Source organism: Bos indicus x Bos taurus, chromosome 19 (assembly GCF_003369695.1).
Source record: "Bos indicus x Bos taurus breed Angus x Brahman F1 hybrid chromosome 19, Bos_hybrid_MaternalHap_v2.0, whole genome shotgun sequence".
NCBI lineage: Eukaryota > Metazoa > Chordata > Mammalia > Artiodactyla > Bovidae > Bos > Bos indicus x Bos taurus.
In genome coordinates this window covers 35,800,107-35,826,241 of record NC_040094.1, presented here as the reverse complement: position 1 = coordinate 35,826,241, position 26,135 = coordinate 35,800,107, and the positions used below count along the sequence as shown (strand labels likewise).

Genomic DNA, 26,135 nt, shown 5'->3' with positions numbered 1-26,135 from the left:
CTCCACCCGCTCAACCCCCTGCCATTTGTCTTCCAACGCAGTGGCGTGTGGAGGATTCAAGGGCATTACATCTGGTTGCAATCCAGTTTCATGCCGCTGCTGGGCTGTTAAGACCTCGAGCTGACGTCAAAGCAGGGGAATTACTTCTTTTTATTTTATCTTTTTTTAGTTGTCTGCTGCCCTGGGAAGGGAGGCGGGGTGAGTTAGGCGAGCTCTGATGTGGAGGCGCCAGCGCCCTGGGAGCCTCGGGCTGGGGGCTCTGCTTCTCTGCCCGCACCAGATCCTCCATGCAGACCGACTCTGCCAGGGGTCAGGCCCACCCTGGGTGGGAGCGGCCCTCGCTGCAGACTCAGTGGAGGCCCCTCCCGACTGACCACACGGCTGCGTTTCCAGAGGCTTCCCTGGGACGTGGCCTCGCATCTGGAAACTGGCAAGGAATCTTTTAGTTTCCCACCCCGCCCCCCCACAGGAGCATCCGGGAGCGAGTCTTTAGGAGCAGTGGCCTTTTGGGTGACCCAGAGGGAGTGGACACAGACATTGTGTTTTGGGGAAGACCCTCACACTCAGAAGCCTTGGTTCCAGGATTGTGTGTCTGCGGGTGATCCAGAGCGGGCTGAGTGTGACCTTTCCAACAGCCAGGCACCCCGGCAGCTTCCTAAACACAGGGAGGTCACCCATTCTGCCACTTTGGACCAGGAGGCCTGTGCAGCAGGGCCCGGGCTGATTCCTCAGGCTCTTGGGTCTGGACTGCGGGTTCCAGGACCTCACCTGTGACCTGCAGTAAGAAACACATTTCAGGTCCCAGCTTCATTCATGCCCACTGTGTGTAACTGAAACGAAAGTTGAGTGAAATAGCTCTTTCCTCTGTTTTGTGCCCTGGTCTGATATTTTCTGTTCTAGTCTATTTGATTTTTTTTTTAAATTGCATTCTGTGACCCCTGAATTGATGTCACGATCCGCTAATGGGTCATACCCAGAGTTTGAAAAAACAGGCCTAGAAAATGAGTCTGCTTTCTAGTCATTCAACAAACATGAATTGAGGCCCTGACAGTGTCTCTCTTTTTGAATTACTCAGGTGACACATGGATTTGTTCTCATTGTGAAAAATGCAAATAACCCAGAGGTATATAGGGTAGAAGTGCCCCCAGTAACCCCAGTTAGCACTTTGAATGTGGTTTGCTGTTCACTTGTGCGTACACGTCTGACACACACAAACACAGAGCTTCCTCTTACCCCGATCTGGACCACGCCTCGCCTCGTGCTCTTCTCAGCTCCCCTTTCCCTTCCTGGGGTCATGCGGGGGTCATGGCAGGGGGAGCTCCAGGGGAAGGTGTTGGGTGATTCCTGGCTTTACCACATATTGAATGGGTTATTTATCTCTGTACCTCAGTGTCCCCATCTGTACAAAGAAGCTAATAACAGTTCCAGCCTCACTGGATTGTGGTGAAGCTTTAATGAGTCCACGCAACCCATGAATCTGAGAACAGTGTCTCTCCCAATAAACGCCAGCTGGCCTTGACACCGTTATTGTCACTACTGCCTTTCCATGGCCATCTGTGTTTGTACCTCATGCTTTAATAGTCACATGTGGCTGTGCGTGGATGTCTCTCCCCGCCCCCCGCCCCCAACATGTGGTTCAGCAGGCAGGACCAGGTGGAGCCCTGCAGGTTGGCAGTGTTCCCGTGGGAGAGGCACGTGGGCTCGCGGGCCCACCAGGTATTTCCCAGGGCCCACTATTTTGAAGTCCTGTGCTTAATACTGGACAAGGCAATGGCACCCCACTCTAGTACTCTTGCCTGGAAAATCCCATGGATGGAGGAGCCTGGTGGGCTGCAGTCCATGGGGTTGCTAAGAGTCGTACACGACTGAGCGACTTCCCTTTCACTTTTCACTTTCATGCATTGGAGAAGGAAATGGCAACCCACTCCAGTGTTCTTGCCTGGAGAAGCCCAGGGACAGGGGAGCCTGGTGGGCTGCCATCTATGGGGTCGCACAGAGTCGGACACGACTGAAGCGACTTAGCAGCAGCAGCAGTGCTTAATACACCTGCCTGCAAGGTCACAGCCCAGGGGTGGGACCCACATGGTACCCAAAGGGACAAGTGGGAGCTCCTGCCAGGTCTTGGGGGGAAGCAGGGCCTCCCATGGAAGAGCTGGCAGGTGTGCTGGGGACAGTGAGGGAAGGAGCATCTTTGGCGGGACTTGTTCCTATGAGGAGGGGCAGATGGGGACCACATGAGTCAGTTTCAGGATGGGGGATGGGTAGCCTGAGCATGAAGTCCAGAGGTGAGAGTGTCTTCACTTGGCCAGAGGTGGAGGGCTTTGTGGAGGTGAAGCTGCATGGCTGAGGGGACTTGGAGCTCAGGTAGGTGGGGAGGGGGGTGATCCTGGCGGTGGGAGCACACCAGTGGTTCTTTGGTGGCTGCAGCAGATGGAGCCTGTGTCCTGTGGCCAAGAGGGAGGACTTGGTTCACAAAGGCCGTGACGGGAGAGGCTAGCTTTTGCCCAACCTCTTCATGGGCCTCCCTGCCTCCATCCTGCCCCCTCCCGTGTGGGCCCCACTACAGGGTGACCTTTCTCCATCACGGCAGTGTCGCCCTGGGGTTCCTGTTGCCTCCGAATAAAGGTCTGCTCAGGAGCCCTTCCCAGGTGGGGGCCTCTCCTGTCCTTCGCCAGCTCTGCCCCTTCCCCTTCTGCTGCAGCAGACCCCCGCCCCCCCGGAGACAGCCCTGGCATTGCTGCCTCTGTGCTGCGTTGGCCCCAGCTGTTCCTTCCACCTGGGCTTCCCTGCACCTTTCTCCCTGCCTCCTGGGACCAAAGCAGACGTCCTGTCTCCTGCTCTGACCTCCGCGGCAGAACTGAGTCATTCCCCTTTGTCTACAGCTGAAGCATAGCGTTCATCACGGAATTAGCGGTAATTCTGTCGGTGTCTGTCCTCCCCAGGAGGCTGAGGCATCGAGGCCCAGGGCTTGGCCGCCTCCTCTCTGCAGCTCCACGGGCAAAGCGGGGGAGCACAGAGCACTCAGAAGCCTTCCCAGCAGGAAGGGGTGGGCGAGAAGGTGAGCTGGGGGGGGCACAGTGTTGTTTTGGGGGTCCTATTGGGATCTTGGGGACTCTCAGGGTGCTGGTCAAAGGATTCTGTTTGTCAGACCATAGAGGAGACAAGTGAGGGGCCCCACTGCTCCCTGGGAGGGGGGATGGGGCGGGTGGGAAGAACTGGCTCATCCTGTTTCCCTGGGGACTGAGGCAGAGCGTGCCCTGTGCCTGGGTGGGTCACTGGGATCCAAGACTGGAATGTGACACCAGGGTGGGTGCCAGTGGCCGGAGGCGCAGACGGCTAGGCTGCCAGCGGAAAGCTTTTGCTCTGCTGGTTCTCGAATCCGTGTGAAGAGTGTGTGGGGTGGGGGGCGGGTAGCGGTGGGAGGAAAGAGCAACGTGGGAAAGGGCACTTGGTCAAGAGGGACAGGAGGATGGGCCAGGAGCACCAGGGCTCCCATGGGACCAGCCAACCATCACTCACCCAGCAGACACCCCCTCCCTGCCAAGTCCCCCCCTCTTGGCCCTGGGCTTGCAGGGCTCAGAGCTGAGAGGCTCCAGGCCGGTGGACAGCGGTCATACAGTTACTATGTGGTGACTGGGCTCAGGAAGGGGGTCCAGGGAGCCGGGAGGGGAGCGGAGCAGATGCAGTGGGGCAGGGCAAGGCAGGGGTGGGGGGAGGCGGAGGGGGTCAGTGGGGGGGCTTGGGCCGCTCTGGGCCAGAATGGGCCCCAGACAGGGGTCCCACGTGAGGTGTACAGACTCTGTCATACTTGGTCCCCTCCCTGGAGACCATGCCTCGGTCTGGTCTGGTTCAGTCGGGGCATCACGGCTGAGCAGTGGCACAGCCCTGGGTTTGGAGTCAGGACAGGGTTTGAGTTCCAGCTGCTGCTGCAGGAAAGTCACCCCCGCCCCCAGCACATTTCCCCTCCTGTCCGAACTCTGCATGCAGCGTGTTCTGTCGTCTGGAAAGCCCAGGGTCAAGTCCAGGTGTGGCTGTCCTGCCGGGGGCTCCATCTCCCCACCTTCACATGGGCGCAGTCCCCGGCCCCTGGAGCCTACTGTGTGGAGACTCAAGTTGTTATTCCTCCCGCTGAAGGACTTTATGGGAAGAGGTGGCTGTGACCGCTCCAGTCCTGTCGTGACGTGGGCCGAAACTGAGAGTTTGGTGCCTGTTTCTTCCCCAGCCAGGTAGAGGTGGATGGATCGCATGGGTCTTGGTCACCTGGTGGGGCAGGTGAGAATTAGTTTTCCAGCCAGAATTTCTGCTTGCAAAGGGGCTTGGCCCTGGTGCTGTGGGGTGGACTCGGGTGGCAGCATAACCACAGACTCATTCATTTCTTCGTGCATTTGTTCCTAAATCACATAGTACCTCGCTCAGACCAGAGTGCGGGGAACACAGCTGTCAACACAAGACACTTGTAATACGGCAGTGCGGATAAGCACCTGCCTTTTGGAGTTCAGCGTCTCGGGTTCGCATCATGGCCCTGCTGCTTACTGTTTCTTTGCTCATCGGTGACATGGGGCGGGGGGTTGGGGGTATGTCAGCACTCGCCTCATGGGTTTGTTGGGAGAATTAGTGAGTTGATGCAGGTAAAATTCTTCAGACAGAGCCTGTTTTAATGCATAGAAATACATAGAAGGTGCTAGAAGATGGTTCATTTTTATTCTTGCCCTGAAGAATCTCGGCACCTGCTCCCTGCTGAGGGAGGGCAGTGCAGCCAGGGCTTTTCTGTGAGGCCTGACACCCAGGAAGCAGGTGGTGGCCCTCCGAACTCCTGGCCGCAAGCCCCCACCCCGGCAAGCCACAGCCTCCGGGGTCGAATCTTCCAAGGAGCCCTGGGGACAGGTGTCTACTTCAGGAGCCCAGTGGGTGAGGCCTGTCCGCCTGGGAAGGTGTAACCCTGCCTGGCACCAGGTGGGCTTCAGACTTCAAAAAGTAACTTCAGTATCAAGAATTGAAGCTGAGAGACTTCCCTGGTGGCCCAGTGGTGAAGAGCCACCTTGCCATGCAGGGAACTCGGGTTGGATCCCTGGTTGGGGAACTGAACTCCCATATGCTTTGGAGTAACTAAGCCGCCTGCCACAATGAAAGATCCCACGTGACAAGGGAGACCCCACGAGCTGCAGACCCAACACAGGCAAGTAAATTAAAAAGAGAACTGAAGCTGAGTGAATTTTCCGATTGACACCTTCAATCGACGGAGGCCACCAGACCACCTCTGGGTGTTCTTAGGCAGGTTCCTCCAGCTCTCTGAGCCTCTCTTTCCTCATATATCAGGTATCAGAAATGACACCACCAATTTCATAGTTTCTTTTCTAAGAGGACTGAAGGAGAAGATGCCTGCAAAGCACTTGGCTGCGGTTGGCACATAGCAAAATGCTTAATAAATGTTGCCTATTAGTGATAATACTTCTCAGAATATGTCAGTTAAAAACCACCTGAGGGCCTTGCCTGGTGGTCCAGTGGCTGGGGCTCTGAGCTTCCAATGTAGGGGGCCTGGGTTCGATCCCTGGTCAGGGAGCTAGATCCCACATGCCACAAATGAAGATCCTGTACGCTGTCCTGAAGAGAGGAGATCCCACGTGCCACAGCCAAGACCCAACGCAGCCAAATAAATAAATAAATATTAACAAAACAAAACACTTGAAAGATTTCTTCTTGGGGGCCACAGCTCCTTAGAGATGTGAAGTTGTAAGTCTGTTACTAGCATGGGACAAAGAATTGTTACAATAAGGCAGAGACTCCGAGGCCCTGACACATTTAGCTGCTGAAGCACAATCACACAGGAGCCCAGGGCAGGGTGCCGAAGTGGGAACAGAGTTGGCTTTTACTCAGGTGCTCTTTGATGCTTTGAGAGTTATTCCTGCAGAAAATGGTAACCGTGGATCAGCACTGATACACAGCTGAGGTCAAGTGGGCCTGTCTTCTGGAAGCTTCTGTATGATGGGAAATGAAATTTGCATGTGATGATGCTAAGAGGTTAGAGAAGGACATGGCAACCCACTCCAGTATTCCTGCCTGGAGAATCCCGTAGACAGAGGAGCTGGTGGACTACAGTCCATGGAATCGCAGAGAGTCGGTCATGACTGAAGTGACTTTGCACGCATGCATGCATGCATGATAAGAGGTAAAATAAAAATCACCTGTTGGTGGGGTAGGGAGAGTTGTGTATTTGCTCATTTGGGGGCGGGCAGAGGTTGGGATGCAGGCCTCAGAGCAGTGGTTCTCAACTGGGAGTGATTTCGTCCCTCGGGTGGCCTGGGGCCCTGTCTGTAGATGTTTTTGGTTGTCTCCACTGGGGGAGGGGGTGCTGACATCTAGTAGGTTGAGGCCCGGGACATTGCTCAACATCCTGGGATGCACAGGACACACCCCCACAAGTTACCTGGCCCCAAACGTCAGCAGTGCTGAGGGGTTTGGGCAGCCTTGTCCTGGAGCCACATGACGACATGGCTGTGCCCCTGCCCTTGTGAAGCCCTCAGTCTGGTAGGTGAGCAGACCTCAAAGACGTGACTGTGTGGATGTAGGTTCATTCACCTGTGACCCTGCTGCAGCTAAGAAGGCGCCCCTTGCAGCGGAGGCCTTGGAGGAGGGCATCCAGGCAGAGGTGGGGGTGGAAGGGTGCAGTCCCAGAAAAGGCTCAGAAGCAGAAAGGCAGAGGTGTGTGGTAGAAGGGGCAGATGCCTGGTGTGTGTCTGGGGCAACAGCAGACAATGACCCAGCCTCAAGACCAGGGACCTCTCTGCTTTGCTTGGTTTGAGGCAACTGCATCTCCCAGCATGCTGTGCTCCAGGGCACTGGGGTGGGGGGGTGCCCTGCGGAGGCCTGGTGGGTTGGTGGGAGGGAAATGCTGCCCTCTGGAGAGGTCCCAGCTCTGCCCCTTCCCTCATTTGCATCTGTCTGATAGATGGGAAAGAGAACTAGGAAAAAAAAGAAGAGGAAGAACAATATTTTCATTTCAAACACAGGGATGAGGGAAATGGGAAGGAATCTGGTTTAGGACACCTTTGAGAGGAGCACAGAAAATCCCCACTGTGGCCCGAAATAGCACAAAAAACAGACATTTGGCCAGATCACACTTAATTGAGTGGCTCTCTTTTCTCGAGTCCAGCAGGATGTGGACGGTGCTGGCTTTGTTCCCTTGGGATGACAGTGACCCCCCCCCCCACCCCCACCCCCACCCCCACCCCGGGCCCCCTGTGCTGGCTGCTTAAACAGAGGCCCTGCTCTCCCAGGCAGGACAGGAGCCCGGGGAGCTCAGCCTGAGCATTGCAGAGGGCCAGAGATGGTGACGGGGGGGATGCCCAGCAGCGGGGACAGGTGGGTGAAAGCGGAGGTAGGAGAGACCTGGTTCCTCTAATAAGTGGATGCCTGGCTCTTTGGCTGCTGAGAGGAATCATGGAGAAAAGCCATCATTTAATGAGTACCTGCTATTGTGCTCAGCACTGGGTGGTCCTCTCTAAGCCTTATTAACCAACTCCTATGGATCAAGGAACTGAAGCTCAGAGAGGTTAAGTGACCTGCGTGAGGTCACCCAGCGACCAAGTGCAGACCTGAGATTGGAAACCACAATCTGTTGGGCTCCAAAGCCAGGCCCTGCCTGTTCCTCATTCATCTCCTGGTGGTCACTCATCCATTCAGCAGATAATCTCTATGAAATAATACTGTGACCTGGTGGGGTTTTTTTTTTTTAGGCCTCGGAGTCAGAAGTGGGCTTGAATTCTGACTAGAGCAGTTTCAGTCTCTGTAGCTTTCTCAATCAGAGCCTGCTTTCATCTGTCAAGTGGGCACAACCACACCTTTGTCCTGGAGTTGCTTTTAAGGGTTAAACTGCATGGAAGGGGACAGGAAGGGGAAGAGAGAGGCCCAGGGAGGTTAGGACCTGCCCTAGGCCACCCGTGTGACGGTGCAGTGAAAGAACCCTGGGTAGAAGGAACCAGGCGGGATTGTGGTATCTCTGTGCGGTATCAGTGTTGGGTTTCATTATTTGATTGGGGAGAGAGGGCAGCCCCTACTCTGCAGGTAGAGAAGGTGGTGTGGAATGCGGGTGTTTATTTTTCTGTGTCTGTGAAAGCCCTGTTTCAGCTCAGGCTGATAGGGTGTCCCAAGACACTGCAGAGAGTGCCTGCCATGGAGACAGATCTGCCCAGGTGCTTGCCTAGCGTGGGCACTGAGAGGGTACCTCCCAAGCCAGGCTCCCAGTGCAGCCTGTAACCCTTCATCCTAGAGCCTGGTGAGCCTGGGTACCCTCAGAAAGAGCAAGGGTGGGTGATGGCCTTGAACCTGGGGTGTCCCTCCGCCTCCTCGAATTTGCCGTCCTGGCCCCATTCATCTCCTTATCTTCTGGCAGCCCCCTTGAGTTGCTGGGAGGGAAGTCAGGGGCAGCCTTCCTGATTGACAAAACAAGCCTTGCTCACAAAAGAAGGGAGATTGGCAGGACTGCTCTGGCTCCCCTCCCCCGTCCCAGTTTCTGGCTGCAGGCATCTCCTGCTTTGCCCAGGAGGCACCCCAAAATTCTGAGAGGTAGTGAGGGGGCTACAAAGCCATCAGACTGCTCTGGCTGGGTACCCCCAGAACCAAGAAGGTGGATTCTAGGGAGGATGACTGGCCCCTCCTTCCTTTCAGGAGTCTGGGAAGGCTTTCTGGAGAGGAAGCCAGGCCGGCAGGTAGCAGAGAAAGACATCGGATCCAGGGGGAGCAGCCGAGAAAGCAAACAAACAGGGCTTTGTGTGGTTGCAGATTGGCGGCTCAGAAGGGAAGCCGGCTGGTGGGAGGGGAAGGAGGGGGCGGGGGAGGGGACTGCAGGCCAGGCCAGTGCTCTGGGCAGAGATAGGCGGCTGGACCAGCCCAGGCTGGGCGGCCAGGGAGCAGGGAGTGCCACTGTGTGTGGACAGGCTTCTGGAGTCAGCCTGGCTGTGTCCCAGCCCTGCCACTTCACTCCTTAACAGATCTGGGCTTGTTTGCCCACCTACTGGGGCAGAGTCACTCACACAGGACTGGGGAGATAGTCATCCGGCCCGACTGGCCTGGCCCGTCGTGTGAACCCCCACCCTACAGGGATACAGGCCAAGAAAGGATCAGGGTCTGCCTGGCGGGCTGCCAGCTTGGCTGGGTCTCCTGAGAGGGCACTGAGGGGGCCTAGAGGGCAGCGGAGCAAAGGGTTCGTACTGTTCAGTAACAGATGCCTGGCATGTGGGTGGACAGAAGCTGGCATCTCGGGTCCTAGGCCCTGGAGCCCAGCATCCCCTGCGCTGATGGAGGGGCCATCTCGGGGGCAAATCCTGGACCCTAACAGGGCAGCCCGGGCTGGCCCGCCTGTCCAGGCGCGCGCAGCCCCACCTCGGGGAGGGCTTGGTAGGAGCCGGCAGGCCAGACACAGAGGCAGCTGCATTACCGCCTCGGGGGCCATTTCCTCTCCTCCCCGACCTCGGGAGGGCAAACGCCCGCGCTTCCTGGCTTCCCTTCGCTCCCAGCGGCGCCCTCAAAGCGGCCAGGCTGGGGCCTCGGCGCATCAGGCCGGACGAGCCCAGCCAGGGCCGCGACCGCGACTCCGGAGGCCAGGGCGCGGGGAGGGGCGGGGTGGCCGCTGCGTCGCCATGGCAGCGCCCATCCCGGCGTGCCCCGCGCAGTCGCGGGGTGGGGATTCGAGGCCCCGCCCCTGGCCTCGGCAGACCGCGACTTCCGGGAACCGGGGCTGTGGGCGTGGCTCAGGCCCCGCCCCTCACGGCCCCTGGTTTCCGGGAACCGGGGCGCGGGGCGGGGCTTCCGGACGGGCTGGCGTCCCCGGGTTCTCGTCCCGGTCCGGGTCGGTTGCCTTGCATCCCGTACTCCCCTACGGGCCTGGCCCTGGCTCTGCCCTTCCTTCGCCAGCTGCCTGCCTTGCTTGATGCCCTTTCGGGCCTCGTGCCTTCGGTGTCCCGCCGGTCACTCCCGGGCCTTAACCCCCGTCTTCCCCCGGGCACTCGGCTGACCTCTGCTCGCCCGCACATGGCCTGGGCAGGCCGCTGAAGGGTGCAGTCTTGGGCCTTGGAAAAAGTGTCCTGGGCGGGGGCAGCTGTCCTTGGCCTTTCGAGAACTCGCACTGGGAGGGTGAGAATGGACTTCAGTGGCCGCGGGAGGGACTTGATGTGGAAAAGAACTTATCAGGCCTGAGCATTTTGGTTTTTTAAAAATAAAATCAGGTTATAAAGGGCTTCCCTGATGGCTTAGACTGTAAAGAATTTGCCTGCAATGTGGGAGACCCGGATTCAATCCCTGGGTTGGGAAGATCCCCTGGAGAAGGAAATGGCAACCCATTCCAATATTTTTGCCTGGATAATTCCATGGACAGAGAAGCCTGGGGCGCTACAGTGCATGGGGGTCACCAAGAGTCGGAGAGGAATGAGCAACTAACACTTTCACCAGGTTATAACCACGTTGATTTTAGAAAAACCTAAAAGTGCCAGATGACAAGCAAAAACCTCTTATAATTCCACCCCCAGAACATAATCATTGTCAGCATTTTTTCTCTAGACATACAGTAAACAACACGATATATGTAATAAATATAGAATATGGAGTCATGCTGTATATTTGGTTTTGTAAGGCCCTTGTGTTTTAATAGCTTTCTCCCCTACTACAGAAAGAGTAGTGATTATAGACTTCTGGAAAGTAAGGCAAATGGAAAGCAGTTCACCCAAACTCCCAGGCCCCAAAGGCAGCCTCATTTCACTCTTCTCTGCCCTGTCCTGGGGTCTTTTGTTAAAGGGTGCCGCCTTCTTCCTCTGTGAGCCATGTGATGTCCTGCTTTTCTCCCTTCCTGTGTGAAGCCTGCTCCTTTTCCCTGAGTCTGTAAGTCTGGAGAGAACTGGAACTGGATCTCGGGAGCTTCAGAGAGGAGTCAGACTGGGTGGCTGCTTCCTAACTTGGTTGGATCTCTCTCCATCTTGGTTGGACCCCAGGAACCCTTGCCCTGGCTCCTCAATTGCAGTCTGGTCAGGGGCCACCGAGCCCAGCCAGTGCCACCCAGCCTGTGCAGAGCTGTTGAAGACTTGTTGCCCCTGAGGAGACCAGGCTCCAGCAGCAAGGCCACACCGAGGTCCCAGACCTCAGTCACATCCGGGTCCCCCTTGCCCAGCCAGGTGCAGACTTAGCCTGTAGTTGGCCCTGTGGCCCCCTTCTGCTCCCTCTCTATGTCCTAGGAGCAGGTTTCTGCTGCCCTGGGCTGCTTGGCCTCCCCTTATAGGCCTGTAGGCCTGGCACCAGGTGCAGCCTCCCTCAGCTCAGCTGCCTCTTAAACTCCAAGCTGCCCTGGCCCTACCCATCTCCGCTGCCAGGCCTTCTTTCTTCATTCCTAAGCAGTTCAGTTCTGACACATCCCAGCCCTGCGTGAAACAGACCTTGGAAAATCAGAGCTGCCAAGGATGGACCGGCATTTAAAAGGCATTTAAGACTTGAGGGGAAGGCGGAAGAGGGGAGAGAGTGCAGGGCCCTGTCCCTGGGCAGCAGCTGGATTTAGTGGATGGAAAATCACAGAACGCACCCTTCCCTGGGAAGAGCACCCTGGGAAGAGAGGGGCAGGTGGGGTACCAGGTATCATGCCCCACTGGCCACCACCCACAGTCACCACCACATGTTCCCAAAGTGAAAAGATGTGTGAGGGCTGTTGGGAGCCTGCAGCCGGCAGCCTTGTAAATTGTGTTCTCTTAGCAGGTTTATTCGTTTATGAAATATTGAAGCCCCATTTCGCTTTACCTGTAGCAGGGAGGCAGCCAGGTTGGGGCTGAGATTAATGCTCTGAACATGACTTATTTATCTGGAGCCGCTCTTCTGGGCTGGGTGCTGCCTGCCATATGGAATGTAACCAGGCGCCAGGATGAGTGTGTGTTTGTGTTCCTGGGCGTGGGGGGCTGTGTGTCTGTCCATCTTTGAGGGGGTTCCATACTGGAGGGTGATGATTCTCGCATGCTTACTGTGTCCAGGTGTGTATATGAGTCTGTGTGCTAAGAGTGTGCCTGTGTGTACAGTGCGGTGCCTGTGTGTGTGGGGGTAGGGGTTGGAGAATGAGTTGAGGGGTTTTGCGAGCAGGTTTGTGTGCTCATATCTGTGGTTGTGTCCTCAACATGGGATTAGGGTTGGGGGGCAGATGTTCCTCTGTGTGTGTGTCTGCATTTGTGGTGGGGCCCCAGGTGTGCCGAGTGTGTGTCTGTTGTGTGTGAGCCCGTTTCAGTGCGCACGTGGCATGGTGCAGGACTTTTGTGTCAAAGGCAGAGTCGGTGGCACCGACTGGGTTGTGGGCTGTCTGCTGCCCCAGCCGTGGCCTGGGAGGAATTGATGCCTGATGCACTTGTGTTCTGTGACCCTTGTGTGGCGGGGCCTCAGGCTCCGGGAAGGACTGGCGTTGGGGACTGAAGAGACACTGGCAGCCCCTGGCACTCTTCCAGCAGAACTGAGCCTTCCTTGCCCTGTGACTCAGAGACCAGAAGGAACCCTGGGGTCAGGGTGGTCCAGGCCCACATCTCGTGGATGGGGACAGCCAAGGTCCAAGAGCACACAGCCTGTGATAGCCACGGTAGCCCTGATGCTGGGCGCGGCTCTGGCTGCAGTGCTCTGCTCAGGGCACCCCCCGACAGCCCCGTCACCTCATCTTCCTCTTCCGTGTCCTGGGGGTGGATTCCCAGCCATCCTCCTGTAGCACAGGGCAGGCAGGACTTGGTTGGCGGATACCAACTTGGTCGGCAAGTTGAGTCCTGCTCAGAGGCAGGCAGCAAGGACAGCCAGGGATGTTGGGGGCACTCGGCTTGGGGCCCGAGTCCCAGGAGGGAGTCCCAGCTCTGGGGGTGGCACGGCGCCGGGGCATCACCTCTGTCCTTTCCCGGCAGCAGCCCCTCACCCAGATGCGGCCCAGACATGGCCCATGGCATTTGGTTTTCCTCAGCCCGTGACAGCCCTCAGCTTCCCCCACCTCGGCAGCTAATGTGTCTGTCACTACTTTCCTAATGAGGATGCCCAGGGCCCCCCTGGGAGCCATACCTTTGCAGGCCAGCCGGCAGCTGCGGGGGTGGGCTGGCCTCGGGGTCAGGCTGGGGAAGGGGGTGAGCCCCTCTCTTGCTTGCAGCCCCCAGCCACGGGGGCCTTGAGGTCCGTCCAGGCCCTGAGACTGCTGTGTGGAGGTGGGAGGTCCTGGGGGGCTTGGGGAGGCAGGAGCCCACCCCAGCACACATTTTTTTCCTTTGGCCCTGCGACTGTTTGTAATCACAGAGCTTCATTTGGCCTATAGATGTGTTTGCAGGCCTACTGTGCGTGCGACCAGAATCCTCCGAGATCTGGGTGTTTCTGCGCCCCACCCTCGTGGAGCTGCCAAAAGCAGGAAAGACAGTAATCACATCAGCTGTTTGCGTCATTATGTGGCCTGTACAGGAATGGGAACACGCGTTCATCAGGAGCCAAGGCAGACCCGGAGCAGTCTTGCAGAGTTCCTCAAACTAACGGAGGGCAGGGGTCCTGTGTGAGGGGGGCTGCTCGCCTCACCTGAGAGGCTCAGCCAGGACTTGAGGGAGTCAGGAGACCCACACTTGTGCTGTGGGCCCCAGGCCACTGCCCACCTCCTGTGGGCTCCAACACCTCTGGAACTCAGAAAGCAGGTCTCTTCTCTCCCAGTGCTCTTTGCCCTCCCCACCAGGGCCCTCAGGATATCTCAGCAGCAGCCTTGACTTTGGAATGCCAGAGGCACTGCCCCAGGGGGCCCAGGAGGCCCACCATTCCTTTCTTTACTCTCACAGAGGCCACTGGGAGGGGTGGGGGGCGGGTACTGCAGGAGACTGGGAAGAGGTGAAGCCAGAGCATCAGGTCCCTCCCTGGCGGAGGGCGGCATCAGTTCACTTGTTCCCCTGCCTGCGACTGTGTTCTGGACACCTCTAATTGCCAGGCTCCCTGCTGTGCATTAGACCAGGTGCCACGATGCGTGTCATCCTGCCACATCTGGCCCCCAGGCCCAGTATGAAGGCTCACCAGTGTTTAGGGGGGAAAAAAGCAAATGAGTTGCCAGGGAGCAGTCCTGGGAGATTTCACCCCAATTCCGGTTTACAGCTCACCTGGACCATTGCCATCTGCCTCCCTCAAGGCCACACCTGGTGGTGTGGCCCCCAGCCCAAGGCCCAGGCCTCCTCCTGGCCACAGTCTGCACATCTCCCCGGCGGCCCAGCCGTCTCACCCATGGTGATGTGGCTTCCTGCTTGTGAGCCAGCCTCAGGAGCCAGAGCACCTGGTGAATCAAGTCCTGTCTAGGCCTCGGTTTTCTCCTCTGTTAAATGGGGGTCACAGGGACTTCCCTGGTATCCAGTGGCTATAACTCCGTGCTTTCAGTACAGGGGGCCCAGGTTCAATCCCCGGTCAGGGAACTAGATCCCACATGTTGCAACTGAAGATCCTGTGTACCTCACCTAAGACCTGGCACAGCCACATAAATAAATAAATATATATTTTAAACGGGGACCACAACAGGAAGTACCCACTAGAGTATCTAGGAAGTATCCTAGAGTCACAGGAGGAATTAAGTGAGAGAATTTTTAAGTGCTTAGAGCTGGCTTCAGTGTCAGCTGCTGCTCTGGTGTTGAATCAATAGGTGCCTGCTGGCTGAAGCCTGGGTTTGTCTCCACTGCCCAGGACCGTGTGTGTCACACGCACCTCCAGGCCCATTTACCCAGCTGTTTCTTTGGGAGAGAGACACCTGTTGGACCTTGTGCCTTGCAGTCCAAAGACCTAATCTCAGGACCTGGACTGGAGCCCCTGTGAATGGGGCTCCTTTGGGTGGGGTCCCCCCCTCCAGGCTGACTTGGCTTGGGTCCCGACAGCCTCGGGGGCCCACGGCCCTCAGAGCGTCCTCTCGTTCGTCTGCTAATGAGCTGCGTGGATGCTTCATGGCCTTGAGCATGGGTTTAATTGCACTTACCAACTGCCAACCCTTCGGCCTTCATTACCCGGAAAGGGCATCGGGTGGGGGGAGGCTGGATGGACTGAGGTAGGGCTGGCGTGGAGGTTAGAATAATTGGTTTGCCGCCCGGCCGTCTCCGGCTTGGTGTTCAGGGCCCTGCTGCCTGTGATCCAGCCTCACCCTCTCGCACCCACAGTAACAATGTGCCAGGCCCTTGGGGTCAGACTCCACGTCCCCTCTCCAAGGCCCACCGCCTCCCTCTCGGCCTCACCTTCCTTGTCTTTCAGAGGCCAGTCTGCTGCCTGAACAAAGGCTCTCTCCGTCATCCCTGAGGTCCAGCCCTGCCCCTCTGAGGCGAGGCTCTGTGTCCGAGGCAGTGCATTCTGGTCCCTGTGCTGGGGGTGGGGCAGCCCAGGCTGCCTGTTCTAACTGCCCTGCCCCCGCATGCCCCTCAGCGGGCACAAGGGTCGGGGGCTGTGGGGCTGCCCTGTGCCCTCTGCCCGGGCTGGGGGCCCTGAGGCCATAGGGAGCAATGGGGACCTTTGGGAGCATTGAGGCTCAAGATGCTCCCTGTGGGACCGGCTCTGCTCCTCCCCAGTCCCCTGTGAACTGCTGGGGGGATCCCAGGCCAGGGCAGCCCATGGCCCCTTCTCTTGCTGGGTCTCTCCCTCCCACCCTGTCCTCTTTCTTGTGGAAGGGGAGAAGGGAAATGGGGCACAGGAGGACCAGTCAGTGATTTCCTCAAGATGCCCTTCTTCACGCTGCCCTCTCCCCTTCCCCTGGGACCCCAGCCCCCTTCCCTCTGGTCTGCACCCCCTTGTCTCCCGAGTGGCTTTTGCTCCATGCCGCCTTGGAAGCCGACTCCTACTTTGGCTCTGTCAGATTCCTTGGGGCTCTGCCTGCCGAAGACCCCTGCTGGATCCCTGTGCTCGAGTGAGAGAAGGAACAATTCGAAGGAAGCAGGCAGCGTCTCTCAGCCCAGCCTGGGAAGGTCAGGAGATGGCGTGAGCTCCTCAGAGTGGCTGGTACTGCTTTCCAGGCAGCAGGGAGTTGGAGCAAAGGCCTGGGAGGCGGAGGGGAGGGACAACTGCATGAACTCACAGACGGATAGAAGTGGGGGCAGAGGTCCATTGGCCAGCCCACACTCTGCAGTGGCTCCTTGCCTCCTGGAGGCCGGATTCGTCCCTCTGAACTCTGACCCGAGAGTGAAAAAGCTGGTTTAAAACTCAGCATTCAAAAAACTAAGATCACGGCATCCGGTCCCATCACTTCATGGCAAATAGATGGGGAAACAATGGAAACAGTGACAGACTTTATTTTCTTGGGCTTCAAAATCACTGCACATGGTGACTATAGCCATGAAATTAAAAGGACGCTTGCTCCTTGGAAGAAAAGCTATGACCAAGCTAGACAGCTTATTAAAAAGCAGAGACATTACTTTGCCGACAAAGGTCTGTCTAGTTAAAACTATGGTTTTTCAGTAGTCACGTATGGATGTGAGAGTTAGACCATAAAGAAAGCTAAGCACCGAAGAATTGATGCTTTTGAACTGTCGTGTTGGAGATGACTCTTGAGAGTCCCTTGGACTGCAAGGAGATCCAACCAGTCCATCCTAAAGAAAATTAGTCCTGAATATTCATTGGAAGGACTAATGCTGAAGCTGCAGTTCCAACACTTTGGCCACATGATGTGAAAAATGGACGAATCCGGAAAAGTCCGGAATCTTGGAAAAGACCCTGATGCTGAGAAAGATTGAAGGCGGGAGGAGAAAGGGACAACAGAGGATGAGATGGTTGAATAGCATCACCGACTTGATGGACATGAGTTTGAGCAGACTCTGGGAGTTGGTGAGGGACAGGGAGTCCTGGTGTGCTACAGTCCGTGGGGTTGCAAAGAGTCGAACACAACTGAGCGACTGAACTGAAGTGAACTGAATCCTGACCGTCTCATCTCAGGACACAGCCTGGCCTCAGCCTGCTTCCCCTCCAACAGCACAGCCCTTGGTGTGTACTGTGGGCGGCCGTGTGCGGGCAGGTGGTGGTGGGGGGTCGGCAGGGACCTGGTGGGGCTCAGTGGCAATTGGGCCTGCTGGGCGGGCCTCTACTGGTTGCCTGGGGTCCCGGCAGCCCGTCCTGTCTGACCCAGACGTCCTTGCAGACAGGATGGAGGTGAGCGGGCAGACTGCCAGGGGTGTCAGGTGGTAGCCCAGCTGGAAGGACAGTCCCCTCCAGTTAATGAGGTGGTGGGAAGCTGGGGGGCCGTCTCCAGGCTCTGCTCTGGCCCGTCTGGGGGAGTGAGGCTCACGTGGTTGAGCACCTGCTGTGTGCCAGGCTCTGTGGGAAGCCCTTGGTGCCACCCACAACGGGGACCCTGCCCCGTCTCACGGTGCAGATGGAGGTGCCAAGGCTTGCGGTATGATGCAGCGGCTGGAGTCACTCACGTGGGGGTGGGTCGTGCCCCTTCAAGCCTGTGCATGTTCCCATGGGCCTGGGGAGGGGGCTGTGCCCTTTGCAGTTCTCTCTCAAGGTGGATGCACATAGCAGATGCTGCATGGATGCTGAGGCCCGGGACAGGGGGCGAGTGTGAGCTTCCCAGGCAGTGAAAGGTTCTGCCTCCCACCTCTCTCCCGCCCCCACCCCAGCAACTGAGGGGTGGGGGCATTTAGTGGGTCAGGGTACTCGGAAACTCCAGGCTTGAGGAGGACAGCTGCCCTCGGAGGCTGGCCTGAGGGGCACTGCTTGCGGGGCTGTAAAGAGGGGGGCTCTTTCTGCTCCTGGGCACAGAGACTTTGGGAGGGAGCAGGTGAGAGGAGCACCTTCTCCTGGCAGCCAGAGTGGGAGTTTGCACCCGTAAGCTTCCTAAGGCCCAGGAAGAGGATGAATTGTGATCTGAGGCTCAGGTTGGTGGGGGGAGGGGGCAAAACCAGTATAGTCATAACCGTAAGAGCCCAGAGTTGGTGTCAGTTATCACTCACACCCCATTTACAGATGAGGACACAAAGGCTCGGGGTGGGGGTGGGGCTCAGGTCAGAGTGAGGTGGGGTCTGGCTCCAGGTGGATCTGCTCTCGACCCCACCGCCCCCTTTTCTTCTCTTCTTCACTGCTCTGCACAGACCCCCCCTGCAGTGTGGCTTCTCCAAAGGCCCCCCAACCTTGTTTTCAGACGTCCTGGAAGGTGGCACCACTCTCCATCCTTTTCTGGCCTCCCTGATGGGACTGTCTTTGGGAGCAGGTGCCAGCCGCTCAGCCCAGCTCCTCAGAGTGTGGCCCAGGTGGTCAGAGCCACAGGCTCACCGGTCCGGAACTGGGGACGCTCCCTCAGTGGACCTGCTGGCAGGAAGGTGGAGTGTATGTCACCACCGTCACTTCTGGGGGTTCCTGGCTGAGGCTGTGGGTGCTGAGGCATTGTGACAGTCAGGCTGTGGTGGACAGGGACTTGTGGCCTCATCTCGGCCATGTGGAGCCCCACAGGGTGACCTTGGCCCGCCCGCCTCTCTCTCACAGTCTCCGTTCCTCTTGAGATTTGGGGCCCGCGTCAGGGGTATCTGGGGCTGGGACGCGGCAGGGTGAGGAGGCTCTTTGTGCTGGGGACAGTCATCGAGGCAGGGCAGTCCTTGCCCCTGACCGGCCTCAGCAGAGGAAGCTGAGGCCTGTGCCCGGAGGAGGGGCCTCAGTGGGGTTTGTGAGCACCCAGAATCACTGAAGTGAGTTCTCACCTCAGGGTCTGCATGTGATCCATGCAGGGACCTCAGGGGCCAAGCCATGTGATCTCAGAGGTTCACTTCACTCTCTGGGCTTTGGTCATCTCGTCTCATCTGGAAAAGGGGCTGTTCACCGCGCCCACTTCAGAATAGCACCGTGGGCATTAAGGGAACTTGCACTTCAGGCCTCAGCCCAGCATCCAGGGCACAGGAGGTCCTGCGTGAGTGGTCTTTGTTGTTCGTGTTGACAGTGGTGTCATCAGAGGTGTCATTCCAGCTTTTGGCTCAAAATCCTGGTTTCCCATCCTCCTGAGTCCACAGTACAATGAGCTTGCAGCTGGACGTCTTGTGCTTGGGCTGGGGGTTACGTGACCAGTTTTGACTTGTGTGTCCTTCTGTGGCCAGGTGTGTCGCTGCCAGGGCCACCTACCAGGCCTCTTTCTTGGTCCAGAGGGGACGCCTTGGGGAGCAAGAGCCTCCCTGCCGCCCCGCCGGACTTGCAGTGTGAACAAGAAATAAACCTTTGTTGTTTTGGGCCCTTGAGGTCTGGGGGCTTTGTTACCACAGCGTAGCCTAGCCCACCTGGACTGCTGCATGGTGGGCGTTGTCAGCATCGTGTTCAGGTCTGATCCCCACCAGGTCCGTGCGGGAGACCGGGAGGTGTGGAGGAGATCTGGCAGAGAGAAGAACATTGTCGCTGACCTGTTCCTGGAGTCTGTCCACTCACAGCCTCATCTGTTCACCTTCTCGCCAGTCATTTCAGTCATTCATTCATTCAGCAGTGTCCCTTGAGCACCTGTCCACCGGCTCAAGGGAGCCCACAGGACGCTGGGGAGCTGGAGACCGTTGTGTGGGGCAACGGTGAGGGGTGGGTGGAGTGGGGACCCTGAAAGGGTGGTGGGCACCAGACTCTCAGAGTCAGGCAGAGGGTTCTGCCCCAGAAAAGTCTGAGAGGCGGCAAAAGAACTGGGCAGGTTGGGTGTGGCCAGCAGGGCTGGAGCCAGGTCACGGCCAGGCTGGAGGAGACTTTGGCCTTTGGCTGAAGGACGAGATTGAATCATGGGTGAAACAGGAGACCAGCTCTTGGAGAGGGAGACCCGGTAGGAGGCTGAATGGAGGACCCGGGGGGCAGGGGCCAGACGGGGTCTGAAGAAGAAGGGCAGGCAGAGCTGGGGGGTGGCCACTGGGTCCTGGGGATGCAGAGGGTGGGCGGGGACGCCCTGCACAGGGACAGGGAAGGTTGGGGGACCAGCGTGGTCAGTGCCTGAGCAACGTCCGGGGTGATGTCCAGGATGCAGGTTCATCAGTGGACTGAAGGGAAGGGCGACCACCCTTCCAGGCCCAGATCTGACCACTGGTTTGGGGACGGGCCTGGGCTGGGAGGGGCAGCACGTGTCTTCCCTGGGCTGTCTCCGGAGAAAACCAATTGGTCCTCCAGCAGGGGGAGCGTTATAAAGGTTTGGAGCGCAGGCTTTCCTCTCCCAGAGAGCAGGTGTTCTACCTGTTCCCATGTATTTCCTAGGGCTTCCCTTGTGGCTCAGCTGGTAAAGAATCTGCCAGCAATGTGGGAGACGTGGGTTCGATCCCTGGGTTGGGAAGATCCCCTGGAAGAGGGAAAGGCAACCTACTCCAGTATTCTTGCCTAGAGAATCCTCATGGACAGAGGAGTCTGGCGGGCCACAGTCCATGGTGTGGCAAAGAGTCGGACATGACTGAGTGACTGAGCATAGCAGAGCACATGTGTTTCCTGAGCCCTGCCCTAGGCCAGGTGCCACTCTGGGTGCACGCTGGGAAACAGAGTGAGGGTCCTGCCCTGCTGGAATGTCTGTTCTAGGGGGAGGATATCAGAAGGTGATAGATGCAGTGAGGAAAAAGCAGTGCAGGGAAGGGGCTCAGGATTGGGGAGATGTTTGCAGCTTTAAATTCAGGTGTCAGGAAAGGTCTCACTGAGCAGGTCACTCGAGGGAGGTCGGTGGGCCTGGGGAGACGTCTGGGGGAACGGCCAAGCAAAGGCCCTGAGGCAGGAACGTGTTTCATGTGTCGCACAAACAAAGGGGCCAGTGTGACGGGGTGGAGTGTGGGGGCGGGGGGTCTGGACTTGGGAGTGACCTCCAGGCCCTGGCTGTACTTTGCCTTTCACCCCAAGAGCTGCCCCGGGCTCACAGGCTCCCTGGGGACTGGAAGGGTCAGCAGAGCCCAGAGAGCAAGAAAAGGTTCCTGAAGCCCTCAGGCCCTGCGGCCACCCCATCCCCCAGCAGGGACCCTGCCCTCCCAGTCCTCACCACCCCCCCGCCTTGCCCCCCTCCAGCTTCCCTTTACCCTCTTCTCTGTTCCCTTTGACCCCAGGGCCACTCAGCCTATGGGTCTGCATCCTCTCCAAGCGTGCCTGACCCAGGGGAGGCAGCAGGGGTGGGGCTGGCCTCTCTGGGAGGAGACCCCTTGATGAATGTGAGTACTCACAGCCCAGATCACAGGGCTGGGCTCCTTCGTCTTCTTGACTGCCCCTCCGGCTGCTCTCCCTCCCCAGTGAGGCTGCAGATCAGGTGGAACCGAGATCTCAGTGCTCCTGGGTGGGTCTGTGGAGGAGGGGGCGGTCATGGTCTCCCACGTCCTGCACACCTGCTGTGACGTCCCCAGCAAATCATTGTTTGTCACGCTTGAGACTCAGAGAGGTTCTGTGTCCCCGCATCCCTGTCTTTCATGGGTGGCTGTCTCTACCACACTCCCTTTTAGGGACCAGGGATTCCAGACATGGTGAGGGACACAGGGTGATGGCCCAGAGCCTGGAAACCGGGCCCCTGCCCTGGGCCGGGTGCCAGTCCACTCACCCGAGCCTGTGCTGTCTCAAATCCTTCGGCCCTAGCAGAAGCGCCCACAGTGTCCTGACCTTGCAACTGTGGGGGGTGGGGGTGAGCCCTGGGCCCCTGCCCCCAGCTCTAGGCATGGGGGGAGCACTCCGAGATGGGCTGGGCTGGGCTGCCCCTTTTATGGGAGGGGAGACAGGTCCAGGGAGAAGGGGCTCGCAGCAGGGGTGGGGCTGCAACCTGGGGTTTCCCCTGTGCTCTGGCCTCCACCTGAGGACAGTCCCGTCCCAGCCTGGGTGGAGCAGAGCTGGGAGCACCCCTGCCCCTCGCAGTTCCTCTGGTTCAGCTGCTCCCACTCCCTCAGGAATGCCCCTTCTCCACCCCAGCCGCCGCAGCCCCCGCTTCCTCCTCCTGCGGGCCTCTTGGCCTCCGGCTCCAGTTACCCCTGTTCCACCACACCTGTAAGCTGACCCTCTGCCACATGGCTGCCTCCCATCCCAGCCTGGAGCAGCAGCCGAGCACCCCGGCTGCCCCCCAGTCTCCATCCTGTGCAGCCCTGGGTGTGCACCCGCTCTCCCTGCCCTTGCAGACCCTGACTTCCCCACTCTGGATCAGGCTGCAGCCTCCAGACCTGACTGAGGACCAGCTGGACTTTGGGAAGGCAGGTCCCTGCTCTGGCTCCTTGAACCCTCATATTGGGTCCAGAGTGGCGTGTCCGTGGGGTGCCCGGGCACACAGCCTGCAGCTTTGCTCTGAGTCTCAGGGGTCCCCGGGTACCTGCCCTGGGCCTGGGGCATATGTGTGCCTGCAGCTCCTGGGGAGCGGATCTGCTTATCCTGGAGCCAGAGGGTGGGAGCCTGAAGAGGCAGTTTCAAGACTCGTTGTTTCAGGAGAAAGCCCTGCAGCCCACACTCCCCTGGATGCCAGCTGCCCCCTGCCACTGGTCAAGCTCACGGGCACTCACACCCCTCCCACACCCTGCAGGGCCTTGTGTACAGACATGCAGCTGGCCTTGGCCACACAATCACGTGCACACTTGCTGGGCTCTGTGGCCCCTAGAGCCCAGTCAGGCCTGGCGGCCGCAGTGAAAATACCTCAAGCAAGCTGGTCACTGAGGAGCAGCCCCTGGCTCCTGTGGGTGCTGCTCTGCCCACAAACACGTGTGCACACATATGTACTGCCAGAGGCTTGCTCCCTGCTGCTGCTGTGGCGATTCTTCCTCTTGGCTTTGGCTGTGTCTCATAACCCCCTCCCCAGAGCTGGGCTCTGCCGGGAGACCCCCTCATGCCTGGCCCATGGGGAAGACCTGCCCAGCACTCTCAGTGCAGGAGATGGGCCTTTTGCTGGAGGCCCTGCTGGCCCCAAGTTGGGCGCGACAGGCCTAGGCCCTGTGACTGGCACAGGCTGCTCCGCCCTCACCTTGGCACCTGCCCAGCAGCACCTGTGCCTACCGAGGACTTGCCCCCCCTCACCTCAGAGGTGGGGAGACAGACAAGGAAGTGGGGAGAGGCTGCTTCAGGGAGCTGGGCACACCTCCCCCACACCCCGCCTCCTTTGAGACTGCCCCCTGGGAAGCCTGTGCATTCTTAGATAGGACCTTCAGGGCCATTTTCTCCAACCGCCCAGAGAACGCAAGTGTCTTGCCAAAGGTCACACAGCAAATCCATGGCACAGCTGACCAGACTTACACTAGAGCTCTGGGGGCCCCATGTGTGCATGGTAGGGGTGTAGAGGGGCAACAGGCGGGAGGGAGGAGGTGGGGCTGGGTTCCCAACGAGCCTCCCCTCCCCTCTCCTCCCCTCCCCTCCCCTTTGCTGCTCTCCCTTCTCTCCCTCGCACGGTTTGTTTGGAGAATGACTCACAGGAATGCAGCAAAATCCTGATGGATGAGGAGGCAGGGCTGCAGTACCGGAAACCTCTCCAGGATAGGGAGGCGGACTGAGCTGGGGGGCCAGGGAGGCTGGCAGTCAGGGGGCCCTGCGTGCAGGTGGGGAGACCAAAGCCCTGGGAGAGCTCCAGGCGCTGGCCACCATGGAGCCTGCTGTCATGCATGTGAACACGCGCATGTGTGCACACGGACACACTGGCAGACGCATGCACAGGCACACGCATACGCTGGCACACATACACACCAGCACACGCACACACACACACACTGGCATACACATGCACACACACACGCCCGCACACACACACATGTGGGCCCAACTGCAGCAGCCCCTCTGGGCTCCAGTCCTCCCACCTCTTCTCTAGATCTGACCCCCCACCCACCAGGCACCAACCCTGAGTTTTCCATTGCTGTGCTTCCCACAGGTGCACAGGAGGTTGACAAGTGTGAGTGCTGAGCGTGACCCCAGCTGGACCCTTCTCGCCCACAGGTCATAGCAGAACCCTCGGGGCAGGAAGCCTGCCTCCTAAGGGGCCCTACTGTGTTGGGCGTGGCTGAGGCCAGGTGGACAGGGTGCCCCCAGCTCTGTCAGAGGGGGTGTGCGGTGGACCTGAGCAGGTAGGTCAGGTGGACCCTTTAGCAGGGCTTGCAAGAGCAGGCACAGGGCACAGCAGCCACCAACGTGGTGGGGGCTCTGGGGGCCTGGGAAGGGACCGGGCTGCATGTCTGGAGGCCCTGTGGCCCAGGCGACCAGATCCAAGGTGTCAGGAGAACCCCTGTCAGGGTTAGGAGGGGCACTGCATGGTCTGTACTGGGCGTGCCCACCAGCAGAGACACTGCCAGTTCATCCAGGTGCCCTGTGGGCGTGTGGGCTTAGCATGTGCCTGTTTTACTGGAGACAGCCCAAATATTCACTGACCTCTGACTCCATGCTAGGTGCAAGCTGCCATTTTAGTGGAGAAGGTGGGACAGAAGGAATGTCAAGCGATGTGTCCTGGTCAAGGAGAGGAGGCAGGCAGAGCTACGGGGAGAGGTGGGGAAAGCAGAGACCAGGAGACACAGGTTCTAGGTGGGACCTGGTTAACAGAGGCCAGTGTGGCTGAGGCAGAGGAAGCCGGATTGCACAGGACTGGGAGCCACTGATGGTTCTGAGCGGGGGTGGGACGGGATCAACTTGAGTCTCAGTGGATCCCTTCGCTGATGGAGGGCTGGAGGGGGCGGAGTGGGCACTGGGAGGCTGGAGGAGGGGACTCCCTGGCCCCTAGAAACAGAGAGCAAATAAGTGGCTGTCGGGAGCTGTGGTGCTGGGGAGAAGGAGGAGACTGCTGCGGTGGGGGGGCTGCTTTCCTTCTGATGAAAATGTTCTGGAAATGGTGGTGATGGTTGCAGGACTGTGTGCAGACACCAAAAACTGTTTTGACAGGGTGAATTTTACAGTATGTGGATTCTACCTCAAGTTTTAAAACTTTAGAACCTGTCAGGACTTCTAAGCAAAACTGACCTAGTGATAATCGTCCCAGGGCGAGGGGAACCCTGGATTTTTTTCCTTTTTACTTGCATATACCTCACAACTTCTAAATTAAAACTAGGAATTTCCCTCTGAAAACTAAGTGCTCTGTGATGGGGTTACGGAATTGATGGAGGGCTGCTGGGTGCCTTTCTCCGGCCCATTGGGCGCCGTCTGTAGTTCTGCGGGCTTTCACATGGCTGCTCTGGGCCTCTGGAATTCCATGCCTGCTCACGTGGCCTTGGTCGAGTCACAGGACTGGAGATGCCCAAGGCCCTCCCCTGGCCTGCGTGGTGTCCCCACCCGGAGACCCCCTTCTGCTTGCACGCCGTCAGCCCACAGGCGGCTCCCCACCTCCAGAGGCGGCCCGTTCGTTCCTGGGCAGCTCTGCCTGTGAACAGACTCTTCCTTATATGGAGGGGACGCTGTCCTCCTGTTGCTTCTCCTCCCCCTCAGCTCCCTCTCTGAGCCCCCGTTTCTGGGTCTGTGGCACAGGGGCCCCCAGTCCCTCTCTGCCCCCAGTGGAATGCCAGGGGCCATGAGGTTCTGGGGTGAAGCGGGGCTGAGGGGCCTCTGCCCCAGCAGGTAGCTGAGTAGGGTGTGCAAATGCAGCATTTGACTGTTGCTGTGAAAGTGGACTTTGATCTTCATCTCAGAGACTGAAAACCCAGCTCTCTCCCTTGACCAGAAGGGGTAACCATCCCCAGAGATCAAGCAGGCAGATCCCCCGGCGACTTCCACACACTCATTTCTGTTAGCTGGCACAGCCAGGCCCTGCTGCTCTCCCTTTTGAGAGGTGAAAAAACAGGCTGAGAAACACAAGGGGAAGCAGCCAGTGGTCTCTTGCCACATGTCCTGGGGGTGCTTGGGAGCATGTTGGAGGCTGAGCAGCACTCAGCCTCCAGTGTGGCTGCTTCGACTCTCTGGGCTCCGTCAGTCTGTGGGAGGGGCTGGTCCTTGCGTCTGCTGCAGCTGCTGCAGAGTTGGGGCGGTTGTCTGGGCCGCAGACTATGAGCTTTGTGCTCAGTTTAGGGAGAGAGGTATTAGCAGCCTGCTGTCCAGCCCATGTCCCCCCGCCCCCATCTCACCACTGCCACCTGCGAGCAGGAGCATCACCCCTCTTTCTCAGCTGTGGAAACCAGGCTCAGAGAGGGTGTGGGGCTGCCCAGGGACACACAGCCAGCACGCTGCAGAGCCGGACTTGCTCCCGGGGGCCAGCAGGGGCGGTGCTGTTCCTGGTTCAGGGTATGTGGGAGGGTGCGACCTCAGCTCCTAGTAAGGACATG

At 58.5% G+C, this 26,135-nt stretch overlaps 1 protein-coding gene across 2 annotated transcripts in view; it reads left to right on the top strand.

Annotated features, from left to right (window-relative positions):
- RAI1 (retinoic acid induced 1) overlaps positions 1 to 26,135 on the top strand; it is a 103,221-nt gene that overhangs the window by 1,155 nt on the left and 75,931 nt on the right. Inside the window, exon 1 of one of the 2 annotated variants that reach the window (XM_027516991.1) lies at positions 19,688 to 19,750. The exons of the other annotated variant lie outside the window; for it this stretch is intronic. The gene's annotated coding sequence lies outside the window, so the exon portion shown is untranslated. Of the gene's footprint in view, positions 1 to 19,687; positions 19,751 to 26,135 lie in introns of those variants that run through there. 2 annotated transcript variants of the gene reach the window in all.